At 39.3% G+C, this 22,334-nt stretch overlaps 1 protein-coding gene and 1 non-coding gene across 2 annotated transcripts in view; one reads left to right on the top strand and one right to left on the bottom strand.

The window, feature by feature from the left end:
* CLIC4 (chloride intracellular channel 4) overlaps positions 1-22,334 on the bottom strand; it is a 92,818-nt gene that overhangs the window by 53,660 nt on the left and 16,824 nt on the right. The window lies entirely within an intron of this gene.
* LOC115833094 lies at positions 5,534-5,640 on the top strand. The gene has a single exon (XR_004028544.1). It is a non-coding gene; the product is annotated as a U6 spliceosomal RNA (small nuclear RNA).

Here is a 22,334-nt window from a genome sequence, read left to right as displayed (position 1 = left end):
AATGATTAGCTTGAAATTACATCAGGATGCCCAATTACCAGGGCTAGATGAAACTCCAGGATAGACTATTAAGACTTCACTCACATTTACCTTATTGAAGACAAATCTCTCTGCTCGTCCAAAACAAGCTCTTCACATGTATTAATCTAGTTAATCCTGATATCCTCTTGCTCAGCAGAGAATGTTGGTTAAGACCACTAATTTAGAGCCAGACTCTCAGACAACTCCACTACTTCCTACCTAAGTGACTGAAAACTGGGCCTGTTTTCCTTTTCTATAAAATGGGAATAATAACCTCATTTGATAGTTGGGAGAACTGAATGAGTTCATATATATAAAGGGCTTAGAACAGCACAACACTCAAGGGATGGGGTTAGGGGGAGTTGTTTGTTGTATACCTTTCATACTTTTTGATATTTGTAATATAGACATGAATCTTTCATTTTAAAAAAGCAAGCAAACAAAAACCCTCCCATCAAAAACATATGAAAATAGAGTGAAATACAAGTTAAAGAATGAATGTGGAAAAACTCTGAAGATAAACAAAATCTCGGTGACAGAGCAAGACTCCATCTCAAAAAAAAAAAAATTAAAACTGGAATGAAGAAGTTTGCCCCACGGTTAAAGTTTGAATTCCTCATGATGCCTTTTGGACTCAGCTCTCTGTAGGCCAGTAACTGGTCACTGTTTCTTAGGGTCAAATTTGGTAAATAACAGTCTATTCCCTCCACACTATCATGTCTTAAACTTGGACAAACTCAAACTTAAACTAAGCCAAATAGAATGTCAAGGACAATTTTGGTGATCCAAAGTCCTTTATAGATCAAGAGCTATTGGATGGTTATATCTGGTTCAGAAGGTAATTATAAATTTCTAAATATATTACAGCTTACTTTTGTTGTCCGTCATTTATATATTATCTTCAAGGGCAGATAGATATCAATCTTTTACAATTAAAATTTTTTTTTTTATTCATTCACCAGCCATGTGAGGACCTACACTAAACACCAGAGATCTGGTGATGAATAAGAGAAGAAATGGTTTCTGCCTTTGCATTACCTATAGGGTCCAAAGTCTAATCTGAATCATTTAAGAATTTCAGAATACCCTAAAAGCACAAAATTTCAATTTAGAATACAATGAAACTCAAAATATACCCCACGACCTTACAATTTAAAAAGCACCTGTTTAATATTTTCTCAAAAGTGACATAAACATCTCCTGATAAATCATGGTTTTGTGAGTTTCAGTTTTATGGGCTTGCCAGTGGTTCCTCCTCTGAGTTAGTAGTTCAGCTTATAACAGCACATTTGATGTTCTCTTGCTTTAGTAAAGTCTAAGTTACTGTGAATTGAAGTCATTCAAATGTTGAATGGGAGAGATGATTCACCTTCCAGTAGTTTTCAAAGGTTATCTGTTGCTGTTTCTTTCAGTAAATGACCAAATTATGATCAATTACCTAATATAATAGTTTCATTAAAAATAAAAACCATAAAGTGTACAATAGTCTTTAAAAATTAGGTCTTACAAGGCCCGGCGCAGTGGCTCACGCCTGTAATGCCAGCACTTTGGGAGGCCGAGGCGGGCGAAACACGAGGTCAGGAGTTTGAGACCAGCCTGGTCAACATAGTGAAACCCCGTCTCTACTAAAAATACAAAAAATTAGTTGGGCGTGGTGGCAGGCACCTGTAATCCCAGCTACTTGGGAAGCTGAGGCAGGATATTCCCCTTAAAGTGGGGAGGCGGAGGTTGCAGCGAGCCGAAATTGCGCCACTGCACTCCAGCCTGTGCAACAGTGCGAGACTCCGTCTTTAAAAAAAAAAAAAAAAAAAAAAAAAAGGTCTCACAAAGTTCTCCAACCTCCTTTCCTAGAATGACTTCCCCACTGATGTCCTTGAGGACCCACCGCACTGCTCCACCCCCACTCCCGTTCATCCTGTACAATAAGGCCACATAAATCTGGACCCTTATGTGACTACAATCACATTAACCTCCACTGAAATGATCACTGCCACACCCACGCTTCAGGTCAAGCTCAAGTCTCACTATAAGAATTCAGTTACCTTACCAGACGAGGTGGCTCACGCCTGTAATCCCAGCATTGTGGGAGGCCGAGGAGGGCGGATCACGAAGTCAGGAGTTCAAGATCAGCCTGGGCAATATGGTGAAACCCCATCTCTACTAAAAAAAAATACAAAAATTTGCCGGGCATGGTGGTGTGTGCCTGTAGTCCCAGTTAACTGGGAGACTGAGGCAGGATAATCGCTTGAACCAGGGAGATGGAGGTTGCAGTGAGCCGAGATTGTGCCACTGCACTCCAGCATGGGTGACAGAGTGAGACTCTGTCTGAAAAAAAAAAAAAAAAAAAAAAATTCAGTTACCTGTCCTTTCAATTTCTTTTTTTTTTTTTTTTTTTTTTTTTTTTGAGATGGAGTTTCACTCTTGTTGCTGAGGCTGGAGTGCAATGGTGCGATCTCAGCTCACAACCTCCACCTCCCAGGTTCAAGTGATTCTCCTGCCTTAGCCTCCCGAGTAGCTGGGATTACAGGCATGCGCCACCGTGCCCGGCTAATTTTGTATTTTTAGTAGAGACAGGGTTTCTCCAAGTTGGTCAAGTTGTTCTCAAACTCTTGACCTCAGGTGATCCACCTGCCTCTGCCTCCCAAAGCGCTGGGATTACAGGCATGAGCCACCACGCCCAGCTGTCCTTTCAATTTCTATCCCAGCTTCTCAAACTCTGATGTCATCACAACTTATTAGGAGATCTTGTAAAAATGCAGATTCCGATTCAGTAAATCTGGGGTGACAACCAAGATTCTGCATCTCTTACAAATTCCCAGGGAATAGCAAGCCTATACCACGTATTTAACCATTAATCATGAATTGCCTAAAGTAAAACAAAGTACTCAGAGAGGGGACAAGAAGCACCTACTTCAGATAAGATGACCACAGAAGACCTCTTAGACATAAAGAATGAGAAGGAAACAGCCATGCAAAGAGCCAGTGTGACAAGAGTGCCATGAGTACATGAGAAAGTGGTGTTGGCAGGGGCTAGATCATGAAAGATTTTCTAGACCAAATTAAGTGTTTGAATTGTAAGCAAAGAGGGAACAATTTATTCATTAACTTAACAAATGTTTACCAAGTACCTACTATGTAGGAAAAAAGCATTTAATATAACATTTAACAGCAAGGACTGAAGGCAGAGTGCCTGGTTTGATATATTGATTCTTCTACTTAAGCATGAGTGTGATATTGGGTAAGTTACTTAAACCTCTCTGAGCCTCAGTTGCTTTATACATATAATGGTTGGAAGAATACCTACTTCACAGAGTTATCACGAATATAAATGAGTTAATAGATGAAAAGCTCTTAAAATATTGTCTAGCGTGTGGTTAAGTGCTCAGTAAAACAGTATGTGCCAGAGAAGATATTCCTGACTTCATGAAGCTTCCACTGGTGGGTGGGGAAAGGGTAAGGAATGCCAGAACAGGGTAACAGGATACCACTGAAGGGTTTTGATGGGTGCAAGATAAGGGCAAAATCTGATTTCCATTTAAGACAATAAATAACATTCTGCCATATGGAAAACAGGTCAGAGGCATCAAACTGATGAAGAATTGAAGCTGGGTGGCCTCTTGTGGTAGTTTTGGTGAAATGTGTTTTGGATTAGGTAAAAGCAATGGACATGGAAAGAAAAGTGTAGATTAAATTGAATTGGGGTAGCATAATCCTAAAGACGTGTGGATGGTTTGGATGTGGAAAACGGGAGAAAGAAATCAAGTAATTCTTACATATCTGCTTTGAGCAACTGGGCCAAGGAAACCTCAAGATGGGAGGAAGGGTAGGCCTATACTTTGCTGGAGGATGGAAAGGGAAATAAATCCCTTTAAGAGATACCACGGATCTGTAACACTGGCATTTACATCTTGAAAATAATTCTCCAGTATGGAGGGCTATAAACCAAAATTAACATTGTTTACCTCGGGACAGATCTGGGGAGAGGTAAGGACAGAAGATTATTTTTATTTTATTTTTTGAGACAAACACTCGCTCAGCCGCCCAGGCTGGAGTACAGTGGCACAATCATGGCTCACTGCAGCCTTGACCTCCTGGGTTCAAGCGATCCTCCCACCTCAGCTTCCCAAGTACCTGGGACTATAGGCACGTACCACCATGCGTGGCTAATTTTTGTATTTTTTGTAGAATCAGAGTTTCACCATGTTGCCCAGGCTGGTCTCAAACCCCTGGGCTCAAGCGATGTGCCCACTTTAGCCTCCCAACATGCTGGGAGTACAGGCGTAAGCTACCATGCCCAGCCTGGGGGTATTAATTTGTTATACTTGTGTCTATTTGTCTTTTTATAACAAGCATGTTTTTCTTTTATATTCTTTGTAGATTTAAGAAAATTTTTTTAATGTTTATACATGATAATCTCATTACTGTCTCTAATCAGTGCCAAAATGTTAAACTGCTTAAATATAATAGAACTTCTTTTGAATAAATGCTAAATGCAAAGTAGTCATTCAAAAACTACTAGATGAAATAACAAACGGAATTAATGTCACTTGAGTTTCTTTTGAGTACTTTTGTTACTTGCTTGAAGTATATGCTGAAGATGGAAAGAAAGGCTTTAATCTGTAGGAAAATCAAATCTGAAATATCTCAGCCAGAACCACTTTTTAAAACAAACTGTCAGATGTACAATGACCAGACTTTCCATCTAGGCACAACAGACCCATGATGAAAACCAGTTCTGCTTGTTCACATTCACTCATCAAAAGCCTAAAAGGAGGAACAAAGCCTATTACCTCTTCAGAATAACTAATAAACCATATAATTTAAAATATTGACTGTCTGGAGGCAACATCTCTTCTTTTTACAGAGGGTCCATCCTTTTTTCTTACAAATTCTTCATCAAAGACATATTCTTTAGTGGTGGAAAAAAACTGAATGACAACAAATGAAAGAAAGAAAAAAAAAATGACGAAAGCTACAGTCCTTTTTTCCTAGTCTGGATCTACCTTGATTGTATTCCCTATAAGTATCAACTACAATAAATCAAAATGTTACCAAAATGGTCTGGAAACAAGTTAAAAGCTACTATTTATTGAGTAGTGTATTTTGCAGTTGACATGCACTATATAAACCTAGTTTTATGTATTTCACAATAACCATATGAAATTAGGGGTTGTTTTCCTCATGTTTCATATGAGTTTCAGATGAGGAAACTGAGGTTCAGAGAAGCTCAGTAATTTGTCATAGGTCATACAACTGAGGAGTGTCAAAACCAAGGTTTAAACTCCAAGGTCCATACCACCTACCAACCACTATGATAGTTTCTTACACCAGAGCAAAGAAGGAGATGCTAGAATCTCACCTGCTTGATCTCAAGATTCTTACAGAACCACTACCATCTCACTCACAGACACTACTATCAAGTAAGATAAATTACCAGAGCTACGACCAATATAATGTAGGCCACAAATGTTATATTAAATTTTCCAGCAGCCATATTGAAGATGTAAAAAGAGTACTTACTTTGACAGCATGAATACTAAAATTGGAACAATTCAAAACAGGTTAGCATGGCCCCTGTACAAGAATGATGCAAAAATTTGTGAAGCATTCCACATTTTTTTAAAAGTAAAAGAAACAAGTGTGATTAAATATTTTTTTATTTAACTCAATATATCTAAAATCATTTCAACACATAATCAACATAGAAAGTTATTACATTATTTTCTTTGTACTACATCTTTAAAATCTGGTGTATATTTCATAATTATAGTACATCTCAACTCAAACTAGACAAATTTCAAACACTCAATAGCCATGTATAGGTAGCAACTATTGTATTGACAGCACGCCTCTAGAGAAAAGGCCTCTGGGCACCAATGTCACCAAGACCAGATACTAAAGATGATGTACCTGACTCATTAACTCAACATTCAAGCTCTCAGAAACTATTTATTCTTTTTTTTTTTTTTTTGCTCTATCACCCAGGCTAGAGTGCAGTGGCGTGATCTCGGCTGACTGCAACCTCCACCTCCTAGGTTCAAGCGATTCTCCTGCCTCAGCCTCCCGAGTAGCTGGGATTACAGGCACATGCCACCACGCCTGACTAATTTTTGTATTTTTAGTAGAGACAGCGTTTCACCATGTTGGTCAGGCTGGTCTTGAACTTCTGACCTCATGATCCGCCCACCCTGGCTTCCCAAAGTGCTAGGATTACAGGCATGAGCCACCGTGCCCAGGCTGAAATGATTTATTCTTATTTCAAACAAATTTTTAACAGTTTATCTGGTGTACTGAGCCACAACAAATTACAATAGAAAATTAAAGGAAATGGGCTGCATCAATAGAGCTAAGTTGGCAAAGGAAGAAATACAAAATACACACACACGTGCACGCACGCACCCATCCACACATGCACACACACAAAGGAGATTTAGGTTTGAAAAGCACAATAGTTGAGGCCATTTAGCAGAAAGACAAAAATAGTCTTACATGCCTCAGTGGCTCCCGGGGCCATTGCTGCATTACTGAATTCATACTCAGAATGTTGACATTAATTGGCAGTCAAACCCAGCATTTTCGTTTTTGGTTTTTTTTTTTTTTTTTTTTTTTTTTTTTTTTTTTTTTGAGACGGAGTTTTGCTCTTGTCGCCCAGGCTAGAGTGCAATGGCATGATCTTCACTCACTGCAACCTCCGCCTTCTGGGTTCAAGGGATTCTCCTGCCTCAGCCTCCCGAGTAGCTGGGACTACAGGCCCCTACCACTATGCCCAGCTAATTTTTGTATTTTTGGTAGAAAGAGGGTTTCCTGACCTCTGATGATCCACCCGCCTCAGCCTCCCAAAGTGCTGGGATTACAGGCGTGAGCCATCACACCCGGCCAAACTCAGCATTTTCAAAAGTCAAGGAAGCATTAATATATTTTAGAAATAATTTCATTTAAAATAAATTTCAGAACTCTGTATTATTTTTGCAATTTTTCTATAAATCTAAAACTATTCTAAAATTTAAACGTTTCTGTTTTTAAAAAAATAAATTTGAGTCTTCTAGTAAGACCAGGCAGTTCCTCCTATAGGATCAACTCTGCCTATCATAACAGCTATAACTTCCAGACAAAAACAACCACCTGAAGGCACTGGAGAGTGACAAAAGCAGGCAAATATTGGAGGGGAGTTGGCACTTGGAGGAAGGGAACTGCACTGGATAAGTTTCCCCAATTTTTATCTTTTAGCCTTGCACCATGTAGGGCAGCTAAAACTCCAATGGAAAATTCACAGTTCTGCTGACTTTAAAAGCCAAAAAACAGTCTAGAGCAACCATCACCACTGCAAAGAAAATAAAGTAAGACACCATTAAAAAGAGAGAGAGACAGAGAGAGAGAGAGAGAGAGAGAGAGAGAGAACCAGCACAGGGGAGCCCTAAAATCTGCATAAATCTGTCTAAATCTCTCGCTGATCCGTGAAACACACATGCACAGAGCAGGCTCCAAGTAGGCCAGCTAAGAGAACTGAACTGAAATGTATGCTGCCACCTACTATGGGGGGACAGTTTTGCAGCTTGAATTCAGCTAAGTTAATCAATTGCCTGCTTTAGAAAAGAAAATCAACGCTCTTAAGAGGGGCATAACAAAATTTATATATATAAATTATCATTTATCATTTGTAATATCCAGAATATAATCTAAAATTACTCCCTATAAGAAGAAATGGAAAAACCTGACCCATTCTCAAGAAAAAAAAAAAAAAAGTCATCAAGGAGACCACCCTAAGATGACCCAGATTCTACAGTTTGCAGTCAAGGATTTTAAAGCAGTTATGGTAACTATGTTCAAATACCGAAAGAAAAATATGCTCATAATAAAGGAAGATAGGAAATCTCAGTAGGGAAAGAAATCACACACAAAAATGTAAATTCTAGAACTAAAAACTACAATATCTAAATTATTTTTTCAAATTACTAGATTGGCTTAACGGTAGAATAAAGAAGGAAAGGAAAAGAGAAAGAAGAAAGAAAGAAAAGAAAGAAAGAAAGGAAAGAAAGAAAGAAAAAGAAAGAGAAAGAGAGAAAGAAAGAAAGAAAGAGAAAAGAGAGAAGAAAAAGGTCTGTGAACATGAAGACAGAACCAAGAAATTACTCAATTTGAAGAACAGAAAAAAATGAGCCCCGAAGACCTACGGGAAAATACTAAAACTTTTAAATTTTAGAGTTCCAGAAGGAGACAATGAGGAAAAAAATATTTCAAGAAATAACGGCCGAAATTTTCCGAAATAAAGACAGATTTACAGATTCAAGTTTCATGAACATCAAGCAGATTCAATATTAAATAATGCCATACCTAAGTATATCATAATTGAAATAATGAAAAGCAAAAAAAAAAAAAAAAGGAAAAAAAAAAAGAAAGGAAGAAAAAGAAAATCTTCACGGTAGCTAGAAAAAAACACACTGCATACAAGGAAATAATAATTTGAATGACTGTTGAATTATCATTTGGAGTAATGGAGGCCAGAAAACATGGAACGACTTTTTTTTTTTTTTTGAGATGGAGTCTCACTCTGTCACCCAGGCTGGAGTACAGTGGCGTGATCTAGGCTCACTGCAACCTGTGCCTCCCGGGTTCAAGCGATTCTCCCACCTCAGCCGCCCCAGTAGCTGGGATTACAGGCATGCACCACTACATCCAGCTAATTTTTGTATTTTTAGTAAAGTCAGGGTTTCACCATGTTGGCCAGGCTGGTCTTGAATTCCTGACCTCAGGTGATCCACCCACCTTGGCCTCTCAAAGTGCTGTGATTATAGGCATAAGCCACCGCCCTCGGTCCTTTTTTTTTTTTTTAGACAAGGTCTCGCTCTGTTGCCTAAGCTGAAGCACAGCTCTCACTGCAGCCTCGATCTCCAGGGATCAAGCCATCCTCCCACCTCAGCCTCCCAAGTAGCTGGGACCAGGCACCTGCCACCATGTCCAGCTATTTTTTCAATTTTTGTAGAGACAGGGTCTCACTACATTGCCCAAGATGGTCTCAAACTCCTGGGCTCAAGAGATCTCCCACTTCAGCCTCCCAAAGTGCTGAGATTACAGGCATGAGCCACCATGCCCAGTCAAGAACGTTTTTTTAAATGCCAAAAGAATAACAAGAACAACAATAAAAATCAACTCAAAATTCTATTTCCAACAAAACCATCTTTAAAGAATGGAAGAGAAGTCAAGGCATTTTCAGATACAACTATTTAGAATGTGAAAGTCTGGCATTAAATGACTTAATTTCAGAAACATAGAACACTAATTTGTTTTTATTATATTAAGCCATGATTATTTTATTTAAAAAAGAAGTTACTAAGCTGGGCACAGTGGCTCACGCCTGTAATCCCAACACTTTGGGAGGCCGAGGCAGGCGGATTGCCTGAGCTCAGGAGTTTAAGACCAGCCTGGGCAACACGGTGAAACCCCGTCTCTACTAAAAATACAAAAGAAATTAGCCAGGCGTCACAGTGTGCGCCTGTAGTCCCAGCTACTAGGGAGGCTGAGGCAGGAGAATTGTTTGACTCCCAGAGGCAGAGGTTGCAGTGAGCCGAGATTGCACCACTGCACTCCAGCCAGGGCCACAGAGCGAGGCTCCATTTCTAAAAAAAAAAAAAAATTAAAATTAAAATTAAAAAAGAAGCATGCTTGCTCCTTTATAATTATTCTCACTTTGGTTACATGAAAAAAAGTGCATCTCTGGCTGGGTGCAATGGCTCACACCTGTAATCCCAACACTCTGGGAAGCCAAGATGGGAGGATCACTTGAAGCTGGGAGTTTTGAGACCAGCCTGGACAACACAGTGAGACCTCATCTCTATGAAAAATAAAAAAATTAGCCAGATATGGTAGTACACACCTTTAGTCCTAGCTACTCAGAAGGCTTAAGCAGGAGGATCACTTGAGCCCAGGAGGTCAAGGATGTAGTGAGCTATGATCTTACCACTGCACTCTAGCCTGGATGACAAAGTGAGGCCCTGTCAAAAAAAAAAAAAAAAAGATGCATCTCAAACTTTTTCATTGTCTAGCCCTCATTTTTTAAAAATATCTGCTAACCAAAGATAAATTCACTAACTGCCAGGGTCTTCCCTTGTTTATCAACTAAAGACAACTATGTTGGGGGATGGGTGAAATTCTTCTGCAAGTCAAAATGCAGCAACCCACTTTCCTTAAGGGTATACACATTATACTGTAGCATAAACTAGATTCAGAAAGAATCCCAAAAGTACAAGAAAACAATGAAATGTTCAAGAAATTAATATTATTCTTCCCCATCTGTGCTTAAGGCAGCTATTTCTGTTCATCAAGTTCTCAGACCAATTTTAACTAGACACTCCACCAAGAGTTCCGTAGTAGAGTCAAAAATCCAATTTTTCCCTTTGGAAAAAACCTAAATTCTGCAGAAAGTTTTTTCTTTTTAAGAGATTACATTCCAGGTGAAGTATGAAAAAAGAGAGATTACAGTTTAAGTAAACAAAAGGAAAATAAAGAAAGAATTCAGAGGGTAAATGAGATATGTGGGGGACTTTTAAAACAGAATTGCTTGACATGCACAGAAAATTGGCTGTAAGGATATATATCACAATATTGCTTAAAGCCAAATTTCAGACCTCTAAGTGACTAAGAACAATGGATTAATGAAGATGACAATAAACAATGAAAAACTGCAATCATGAAAATGCTATAGGATATTTTATTAATACTATAAAATATTAGCTCTCAATAAACATGAATAAATGAATCTTCCTCAGATGTTTTAATTTTGGATTATGTATTTTTAAATGTTCATTAAAATATATTACAAAATCAGCCGGGCGCTGTGGCTCACACCTGTAATCCCAGCACTTTGGGAGGCCAAGGTGGGTGGATCACGAGGTCAGGGGTTCAAGACCAGCCTGGCCAAGATGGTGAAACCCCGTCTCTACTAATAATACAAAAATTAGCCGGACGTGGTGGCGGGTGCCTGTAATCCCAGCTACTCAGGAGGCTGAGGCAGGAGAATCGCTTGAATCCGGGAGGTGGAGGCTGCAGTGAGCCAAGATTGTGCCACTGCACTCTAGCCTGGGCAACAGAGCAAGACTCTGTCTCTATATATACGTTACAAAATCAGTTTCTGTAAAAATTATATATTCAACACTGTATTTCAGCTGTGAAAGTTAATATTCAGAATTCTTGTCTATCTTCTTTGCTGGCCTAAAACTTCAAATACCTGAATAGTGTAACATAGCAGGATGTTTCTTACTGAAATATTTTACTTCGGATTTCAATGCACAGGTTCCTCAAATATGATGAAGGAAAATTCTATAAATTTGACTGGCTTTAAAAAAGAGAAGGAGAAGGAGAAGAAGAAGAAGAAGAATGGTTCTGTGTCTGCTTTATTTTAGATACAACAAACAAAATCTTTCCTTAAACTTTCCTTCAGGAGTTCATCTGGGAAATAAAATATATTCTTTCTGGTCAAAGAATTCACTGCTGAAATATTTTTTCTTTCTTTGGCAAACTGCCTCCATTATCATGAAGAATTTGTATTGGCTCTATTTTTGTTATCTAATGGATTGCTTCTAATTATGAGAATTTAATTCTCTGGATCTGACGTTGGAATCTCAGGACTCAACTTTCTGCCTAAGCCTACCTTGGCATATAAAATAATACAGACTGGACTGAACATCACCTCCAAGAAACACACCCACTTGACAGATGAGATAGCAGATCAATTAGGATACACATAGGACTTGAACCTGGCCTTCCAGTTACATAATATTCTAGTTCTCTAAACCAATCTGTTAAGTTTAGACCAATAGCTATATAGTGAGCAGCTAGTTACAAAACCCCAATTACATGTCTCAAGTTCAATAACTGAATACTACTACTTTGATCTCTGGTATTTTACTATGAGGTAATATAGAACACAATAACAGAAAATATTTAATATATTCCCTCTTACATGCTTATATTCCTATACTATGCATACCAATTTGCCCAAAAACACTAATAAGTGCTTACTGAATTAATGAATTATCTCCTATATATAAAGGTTTGTGGTAGGGGGTAGAAATAAAAGATGAAGAAAATAGTCCCTTAGTCTTTGGAAGAACATAATAATTTTTTAAATTTAAAATATAAAAAGAAAAAAGAAAATAATCCCTTATCCTTGATCTCCTGGAATTTACATATTCTAGCCTGGAACAAAAATGTAATTAAAGGTGATTCAGATGAGTGGCAGAATACAAAAATGCACGAACTGCCCCAAACAGTAGGAAAGAGTAGTTCTGCTAAGGGAACAACAAGGTCAGAGAAGGATTCAGAAAAGATTTCACCTTAGGCTTGGAGAACATTTAGTTTCATGAACTGATCCCTAAAACTCCGAAATATGTTAAGCTAAACTTTTTACAGAATTAGTTGTATTACAAAGCATTTATAGTAAGATACGCCATAGATGTGTGTATACAGTTCTTCTCTTCAGAAGCACAGCACGTTCGTAAGGGCTTGACTGTTTAGGCATGCTTGCAAAGGGCTCTAAGAAGGAGCACAAGAGTTGGAAATAATTATTGTAAGAATGCTGTGGGGGACTTTTCAAAGTCCTTATTTGAGAAGGACATGTGCTGTGACCAGAAGCAGATTTATCCCATCATTCCATTCTACCACAATCTCTCTAACCAGCCAATCAGAAGAAATCCTATTACCATTTAGCCACACTGAGATCTGCTTTAATGGTTAAAAATGGAATAAACCAAGAAAATACTAAGTAAAACAGATGTTTCTTACAACTTACAAAGATGAGTCCAGCCTCATAGTAAAAATATGTGACAAAGACTCAAGGATAAAACCAACTCAAAAAAACAAAAAAAGAAGAAGAAGAATTGGTGTGAGGAAAATGACAAGGTCAAGAAATTAAAGAAGCTAATTTATTTATAACCTCCCCTCAAAGGGAGGCATAAGTAACTATGCTTCATATACAAAGCAACTTTTTAAAAATTTGTATGCTTGTTTTACAGAAAGATTCCTTATAATTTTTTTAATTCTTTTTTTAAAGAAGCAAAGGCAGGCAGACTATAGGACTAATCAGTTTGGTAAGTGAGCCAAAAGCAAGGGAGGAAAAAACAGATCCAAAAGCACTGGCTGATCTCATTAGCTTTGCTTAAGAAACTTTATAGATGTGACTTCACTCCTGGATTACACATCTATATTTAGTTTATACCTAATATGGATAAAGTCTTCAACCAACAGTCATTTCCTCTCTCCACAAAAAGAAACTTCCTTGCCTTTTTTTTTTTTTCTACCAACCTCTGAAGGGGGAGGAAGGGAGAAAGGGAGGGGGCAGAAAGAAAAGAACTCACAGAAAAATAATTAACAAATTAGTATATGATTTTTGTTAAACTTGAACCATTTAGACATTTCTCAATTGGAAAACAATCCTAAAATCAAAATATGTGAGGCCAAGCACAGTGGCTCATGCCTGTAATGGGAGGCCAAAGTGGGAGGATAACTTGAGCCCAGGAGTTCAAGACCATCTTAGGCAACACAGTGAGACCTCATCTCCAGAAAAAATTAATTTAAAAAAATTAGCTGGGCATGGTGGCACTGCAAGTCCCAGCTACTCAGGGGGCTAAAAGAGGAGGATCACTTGAGCCCAGGAGGTCAAGGTGGCAGTGACCTGTGATGACACCACTGCACTCCATCCTGGGCAACAGTGAAACCCTGTCTCAAAAAAAAAAAAAAAAATGACATTCAAGTCAGGTTCCTTAACAAGTTTATAAATAAACCCTCTAAAGTGCTTTATAAAATACTAATTAACCAGGCCCCCCAAATGCAACGAGGTGAGGTAATGGAAATTTTAGTTTCCTTTCAAATTTTACCAAGAGAACTGAAAGCAACCAAAGTCATCTAATGAACCATCTAGGCTCACTAGTTGTTAGTATGTTTTAGAAATATCCTTAAATATTCTCAGAATTTTTTTTTCAGGGTGACCGAAAACAGAACACAAGAAACTCTGTTAGGAAAGCATTCAAGTTTCAAATAAATAGAGAAAAAGAACATAAACAAAGTTCTTGATTCAGGTTCTGAAATCCCAAAGACGTTAGTACAAATCGCAGTACTGCTACTTACTGGCCCTGCAACCATACCCAATGATCTCTCTAATTCTCATGTGTTAAACAGTATCGATAGCACCTATTTCAAAGTTTATATGAGGATTAAATTAGCTAACACATGTAAAAGGCTGGCACACTGTGCCTGGCCCATAGTAAGCACCCAATGCTATCTATTAGCTCATGACCATTATTCTGGCTTTAGTAGGGAAACAAAAACTTACTGATCATTTTTTATATATGCTTATTCTGTATAGTGATAAATTAAGTAGCTTCAGAAAACTTATAACATTATTATAAAATGAAGATTTTAAAGTCACTTCATGATTCTTACATTATGTTCTTCTGTTTGTTTTCTTTTGTTTTGAGACAGGGTCTCACTCTGCCACCCAGGCTGGAGCGGAGTGGTGCAATCACAGTGGCTCACTACAGCCTCAATCTCCTAGGCTCAGGCAATCCTCCTGCTTCAGCCCCACTAGTAGTTGAGACCACAGGCATGTGCCACCATGCCCAGCTATTTTTGTTTTAATTATCATTAAACAAATGATAGAGATTATATCTACCAATTACAGACATGCTATCTTTTTTTTTTTTTTTTTTTTTTTTTTTTTTTGGTGAGACAGAGTCTCTCTCTGTCGCCCAGGCTGGAGTGCAGTGGCACAATCTCGGCTCACTGCAGCCTCCACCTCCTGGGTTCAAGTGATTCTTCTGCCTTAGCCTCCCGAGTAGCTGGGACTACAGGCACATGCCACCATGCCTCCTAATTTTCGTATTATGAGTAGAGATGGGGTTTCACCATGTTGGCCAGGCTGGTCTCGAACTCCTGACTAACCGCCTCAGACTCCCAAAGTACTGGGATTACAGGCGTGAGCCACCGCGCCCCGCCGACATGCTAATGTTTTAAGCTTTATCATCCCATTGTGGTATAAGATGAAAAAATCTAAAAACAATAATCTTAGAGTCTAGAAAAATTAGGAGACTTCGTTTTTACTCCTTAAAAATTACTAAATATAAAACCTGTAGATCTACACTATCTCAACTTCTTCCAGACAAATTAAATAAAAAGAGCTTAATCTCTTCTTCTCTTTAAGAGAAATGTAGATGTGTTAAAAATATAAGCACGTCTACATTTCCTTTAAAGAAAGCATTAGATAAAGGCTAGTTAATATATGACCTGTTCAACTGTAAAGGTGAATACCACAAAAATCAAGAAATAGTGGAATTTGGTAGCACAGGAAGCCAAAATCCATAATTCAAAAGTACTTTTACCCAGCACTTTGGGAGGCCACCACAAGGGGATTACTTGAGTTCAGGAATTTGGGACCAGCCTGGGCAACATGGCAAGATCCCCATATCTTAAAAAAATGAAAATTTTGGCTGGGCGTGGTGGCTCATACCTGTAATCCCAACATTTTGGGAGGCCAAGGAAGGCGGATCACCTCATGTCAGGAGTCCAAGACCAGCCTGACCAATATGGAGAAACCCTGTCTCTACTAAAAATACAAAAATCAGCCAAGCGTGGTGGCAAGCGCCTGTAGTCCCAGCTACTCGGGAGGCTGAGGCAGGAGAACTGCTTGAACCCAGGAGGCAGAGGTTGTAGTTAGCCGAGATCATGCCACTGCACTCCAGCCTGGGCAACAGAGCGGAACTCCATGTCAAAAAATATATATATATATATAGATATATATATATTATTTTAACTTAAAAATTTTAAGAGTATTTGTACAGAACCAATTAAGATCCTATGTCATAGATTATTCCTGTTTACTTCTTTTGTGCTTTCACATTAAAAAAAAAAGAGAGGAAAAAAAGAAAAACATTCTCACTAGTAATGGACTCTCAAGCTTTAGCTACAAGTCCAGAAACAGCTGCTGAGGCCAATGGACTAAGATGGCAGAGTCCAATCTGACTGTCCTTTAGTTACCTAGTAAGTGTCAACAGGATCAGAGTTCACTGAAGTTAATTCAAGAGCAAATTCAAGCTTAACCTTGAACTTTTTTTGTACTAACCCTGCTCTTTTGATAAAGAATGAAAAGTTCCCACCTGGCGGTAGTGGCAGTCCGGCAGATGCTTCTAATCCTGGAGGTTGAAAACACATATGGTATATTGAATATATAAACTAACCACAGGCCAAGCCAACATGGTCTTAATTCTACATTCCTAAAGGCAAAATAGTAAGCAAACAAGGCTTACCATGAGTTAGACTCTAACGGCTTTTCTTATATGAACTCTTATAATCTTTACAAAAGCCCAAGATTACCCCAGTGAGGACACCAAGGCAACTAGTGAAGGGTAGAACTAGGATTCAAACACAGGTCACATGGCTTGGGAGTCCACACTCTTAGCCACTACATCAAGCTTGTCCAACCTGAGGTCTGTGGGCCACATGTGGCCCAGGACCGCTTTGAATGAAGCCCAACACAAATCCATAAACTTTCTTAAAACATTATAAGGTTTTTTTGCTTTTTCTTTTCTTTTTTTTTTTTTTAGCTCATCAGTTATTGTTAGTGTATTTTTTGTGTAGCCCAAGACAATTCTTCTTCTTCCAGTGTGGCTCAGGGAAACCAAAAGATTGGACACTGCATACTCTAACAACATAACACTAAAGATCCAGTCTTCCATTATGATGACTCAATTGCCTACTTGAAATATTAATTCTAATGATCTTCAACTCCAAAAGAAACTATTTCAGCACCTAGATAGAAATATAGGTGTGGTGGCTTACACCTATAATCCCAGCACTTCGGGAGGGCAAGGTGGGCGGATCACTTGACGCCAGGAGTTCAAGACTAGCCTGGCCAACATAGCGAAACTCTGTCTCTACTGAAAATACAAAAAAATTAGCCAGTTGCAGTGGCACATGTCTGTAGTCCCAGCTACTAAGGAAGCTGAGGCACAAGAATCACTTGAGCCCAGGAAATGGAGGTTGCAGTGAGCTGAGATTGTGCCACTGCACTCCAGCCTGGGTGACAGAGTGAGACCCCGTCTCAAAAAACAAAACAAAACAAACAAACAAAAAACAACACTCTGGGCAACATAGCAAGACCTGATATCTAAAAAAAAGAAAAAAGGTACAGTGGCTCATGCCTATAATCCTAGCACTTTGGGAGGCCAAGATAGGTGGATCATTTGAGGTCAGGATTTCAAAATCAGCCTCGCCAACATGGTGAAACCCTGTCTCTATTAAAAACACAGGCCGGGCGTGGTGGCTCACATCTGTAATCCCAGGACTTTGGGAGCCAAGGTGGGTGGAACAGGAGGTCAAGAGATCGAGACCATCCTGGCCAACATGGTGTAACCCTGTCTCCACTAAAAATACAAAAATTAGCTGGGCGTGGTGGCACGCCTATAGTCCCAACTACTCAGGAAGCTGAGTCAGGAGAATAGCTTGAACGCAGGAGGCGGAGGCTGCTGCAGTGAGCTGAGATCGCGCCACTGCACTCCATCCTGGCAACAGAGCGAGACTCCATCTCAAAACAAAAAAAATTTTAATTTAAAATTAAAAAAATTTTTAAAAATTAGCCGGGTGTGATGGTAGGCACCTGTAATCCCAGCTAGTTGGGAGGCTGGGAGGAGGATTGCTTGAACCCAGAAAGTGTAGGTTGCAGTGAGCCAAGATGGAGTCACTGCTCTCCAGCCTAGGTGACAGAGCAAGACTCTGTCAAGAAAGAAAGAAAAGAAAGAAAGAGAGAGAGAGAAAGAAAGAAAGAGAAAGAAAGAAAAAGAAAGAAAGAAAGAAAGAAAGAAAGAAAGAAAGAAAGAAAGAAAGAAAAAGAAAAAAGAAGGAAAGAAAAATACAAATGATACTTCAAGTAAACAATCATCCCTGGCTCTGATTTTGGGATCTATGATCTCAAATATTTCAAAAGATATAAAAAACTTTTTATGTGCAACACTGAGGCAACAGTATAATCTAACACAGGGGTTCCTGCTGAGTCATCAGGACAATAGCTGCTCTCAACACTCCTAATCTTAATGGCTATCAAGCCACATGCTCAGGGTCAAAACACAGTTGCAGACTCTCCCTTAAATCTTTTTTACTTTGCAAGGAAAAACAAATCTGTTTATTTCAATCTAAAACATGAACTGAGCCCAGTCATTTGCATCACCCTCTCGACCTATTTCTCTGGCTTCTTGTTAGGCATTTGCTTTTTCCCAATCATGTGATCTTTTATTTCTTCTTTTCCTCCCAACCTCCTCTGAAATTAAGCCTGTGCACGGAAAAAATAAAAGCTTCTATATATTCCTTCAGCAAACATTTTATTGAGTAACAATCAAATGAGTTAACATTTCATAGATGTAATGTAGTTAACACAGTGCCTGGCACATAGAAAGCACTCCATAAGTGTATATATTATTTCAATTAAATATGAAATGCTTTTCCATATATACTTCTTCTATCTCATGCATTTAAGAAATCCAACAGAAAACCAAGTCAATGGGAACAGTATTTATTCTAAATATAGGAAAACCAGGTCTTCCTAGAAGTGAAAAGGCCTCCAGGTCAGTCAGTTACAATAACTCCAGCGGAAAATATTATCCTATCTAAGATAATGGTGTATAGTATGCCCTCCTTATAGCTCATTCATTACTGACACCTGAGGGTACATTTTCTCGCTTCCCAGAGCTTAGAGCAGTTCCTAGTAGGCACTTAGTAAAAGACACGTTTAATGAAAGATTTTTTAAATTTGTAGTCTCTGTATTTACCAAAAAACCAACAACAACAACAACAACAAACCTGCAGTGAGAGAGAGTTAAAACACAAAGTAAATAAAAAGGAATTTAGGGTTTTAGTGGTGAATCTCAAATTTGCTTGAAAGATTATTTTTAATAAAAGACAAAAAAATCAATTTTGGCAGGAATCCAGATGCCCTTCCGTGAAATGCCAGAAGATACCAGAGTATGAATTTTTTTTTTTTTTCCTTGAGATAGGGTCTTGCTCTGTCGCCCAGGGTGGAGTAAAGTAGCACCATCTTGGCTCACCGCAAACGTCGTCTCCCGGGCTCAAGCAATCCTCCCACCTCAGCCTCCCAAGTAGCTGGGACCATAGGCATGTGCTTCAATACACAGCTAATTTTTGCATTTTTTGTGGAGACAGGGTTTCACCATGTTGTCCAGGCTGGAAACCCAATCCACCTGCCTCGCCTCCCAAAGTGCTGGGATTACAAGTGTGAGCCTCGGCCGGGCATGGTGGCTCACGCCTGTAATCCTAGCACTTTGGGAGGCCAAGGCAGGTGGATCACCTGAGGTTGGGAGTTCGAGACCACCCTGACCAACATGGAGAAACCCCATCTCTACTAAAAATACAAAATTAGCCAGGTGTGGTGGCACATGCCTGTAATCACAGCTACTCGAGAGGCTGAGGCAGGAGAATCGCTTGAACCTGGGAGGTGGAGGTTGCGGTGAGCCGGAGATTGTGCCATTGCACTCCGGCCTGGGCAACAACTACCCGCCAAACAGTGCTGCTAAGCAGATGATCCTTTTCCAAAGCACAGCACTTATAAAGAATATTTTTAGCCAACTATAATTTACTAGCAGTAGGTTAAGGTCTATCAACTATACTTAAGTGCATTTACTCATTCAATAAGACTTACTGAAAGCCTATTATGAGGCAGACAATCTACTAAATATTGTGGTGGATGCAAAGATAAATAAGACAAGGAATCTACTCTCCTGGAGCTTACTTTATTATAGCAAAGATAAGACATACATGCAAAACTATCAACAAAATAGATAACCGAAGAGTCATATAAGAGGCATGAAATATGAATCTTGAAGGATTAACAAAGGGAGACACATTTAAATGGAGGTTTACAGGATTATGGAGTTTAAACAAATGGGAATGGAAGAGATGGGAAAGGTTGCTTCAGGGAAACAAGATAGCTCACATGTAAACAAAGAAGAGTTCAATTTAGCCGGACTGTAAGACCCAGGACAAGTAGGAGATAAATTTGTTCAATTAATTGGAGCTAGACTATGAAGGCCATAGACTTGAATCCCAGACTATAGATTTGAACTTCTTTTTTTTGAGACGGAGTCTCGCTCTGTGGTGGAGTGCAGTGGCATGACTTCAATTCACTGCAACCTCCGCCTCCCAGGTTCAGGTGATTCTCTTGCCTCAGCTCCCAAGTAGCTGGGACTACAAGCATGCGCCACAACGCCTGGCTAATACTTGTATTTTTAATAGAGACGGGGTTTCTCCATATTAGTCAGGCTGGTCTCGAACTCCTGACTTCAGGTGATCTGCCCACCACAGCCTCCCAAAGTGCTGGGATTACAGGAGTGAGCCAGCATGCCCAGCCAATTCTTTCTTTAGTAGAGAGCAACAAAATGGTTTTTGCACTTGCAGAGTGTGGGGGTCAGGAAATGGAAGAACCTGTCTTAGCTGGTTCTTCAAAAAAACATAGCGTTGGACAGTCTGGCTTATACAAAGATGAAGAACAAAATCTCTTCCTCACAGAGTTTACTTGGCCTCAAGTAAAGAAGTAGGGAGGAAGTTTATGAAAATTCATACAAAGAAGCAATACATACCACTGAGGGGGACCTAGTGGAATAGGTGGCCATTTGGGAGATTCCTTGAAGGACATCCATTAAACCATGTCTGTTTAATTTTCCACCTTTTTCTCTAATAAATCAGCATTCAACCCAGCTCTTACAGCTTATACTTTTTAAAGCCTTCCCTTCATATGTATCCCCCTTTACAGCTATCAACCTGTCTCTTCTACATAACCAAGTTTCTTGTTAGAGCTGGCTTTACACACTGACTCCAGTCTCTTACTTCCTATTTCATTCTTCTACCCGCTGTATTATGACTTCCCCACCACCACTACTCCACCAAAGCTGTTACTACTAAGGTTGCCAGTAACTTCCAGGGTGTTAAATCCAACAAACACTCAGCTTGATACAACTGGTCACTCCCTCCTTACAAACCTCTCTTAGCTTCTTCCTACCTCACTCTAGTAGTTTTCCTCTCACCACTCACTACTGTTCTCCCACAGTTCCTCTTTGTTCTCCTTGTCTAGCTTCTCCTCCATTATCCAACCTCAGTTTAGAGTTCTTCAGAACTTGCTTCTAGGCATTTTCCTTACTCTTTACTCATCCACACAATGATCTCATACACTTGTTTTTTTCTTTAGAGACAGTCTCACTCCGTCATCTGGCAGTGCAGTGGCATGATCATATCTCACTGTAGCCTCTAACTCCTAGGTTCAAGTGATCCTTCCTGCCTCAGCCTCCTGAAGTAGCTAGGACTATAGGCATGTGACATCACGCCTAGCTGATTTTTTATTTTTATTTTTGCAGGGATGGGGTCTTGCTATGTTGCCCAGACTGGTCAAAAACTCCTGGCCTCAAGCAAATCTTCCACCTCAGCCTTCCATAGTGCTGGGATTATAGGTGTGAGCTACCACATCCAGCCTCATACACTTTAAATACCAAATATTATATGTGTGTGTGTATGTCATATATACATATATGTCATCAAGTATGACATATATATGTCATCAAGTCCCAAATGTCTCTATCCTGCCTAGACTTCTTTCTGAACAGATCTGTATATCCAACTTTCTACCAACATCTCCATTTGACATCTCAGCCATCTTATACTCAACAAGTCAAAACTTGAACTCTGTCTGCTCCTCCTCCCTCTCCATGAACGGCAACTCTTGACCAGTGACTCTAATTACAAACCCAAGTCATTTCTTACACTTTTCTCTCTCACATACCTCCTTATATATCTTCCTATTGACACTACTTCCAAAATCTATCTCAAATCCATTCTCTCCTCTCCATCACCTCCCTAATCCAAGTCACCATCACCTTTCTTGATTGCCATGGCCTCCAAATAGTTGTCCTTATTGCCACTCTTGCCTCCCTTAAATTCATTTTCCACAGAGCCAGGCTACTCATCTTAAGATGTAACTCTAATTCTGAAGCTCCCTCACTTAAACCCATCTGAGAACTGCCATTTCTACTAAGGACAAAATTCACACGATATACAAGGCCCTCCATGATGTGGCCCCTGTCAATCCCTCACTCTACTGCTCACTTTTGTTCTCTATTTTCCAGTCACACCCTTAATTGACTATTTCCAGCCTTTACACATGCTGATTCCTTCAACCTAGAATGCTTTTCCCCTCATTCTAATTACTACTCATCCTACATGTTATTTTCTCAGAAAAGCTCTCACTGAGCCTCCATCTAAATTGGGTTTCC

This window comes from Nomascus leucogenys, chromosome 24 (assembly GCF_006542625.1).
Source record: "Nomascus leucogenys isolate Asia chromosome 24, Asia_NLE_v1, whole genome shotgun sequence".
Classification (NCBI taxonomy): domain Eukaryota; kingdom Metazoa; phylum Chordata; class Mammalia; order Primates; family Hylobatidae; genus Nomascus; species Nomascus leucogenys.
The sequence above is the reverse complement of the archived record's forward strand: the minus strand, read 5'-3'. Positions and strand labels throughout refer to the sequence as shown.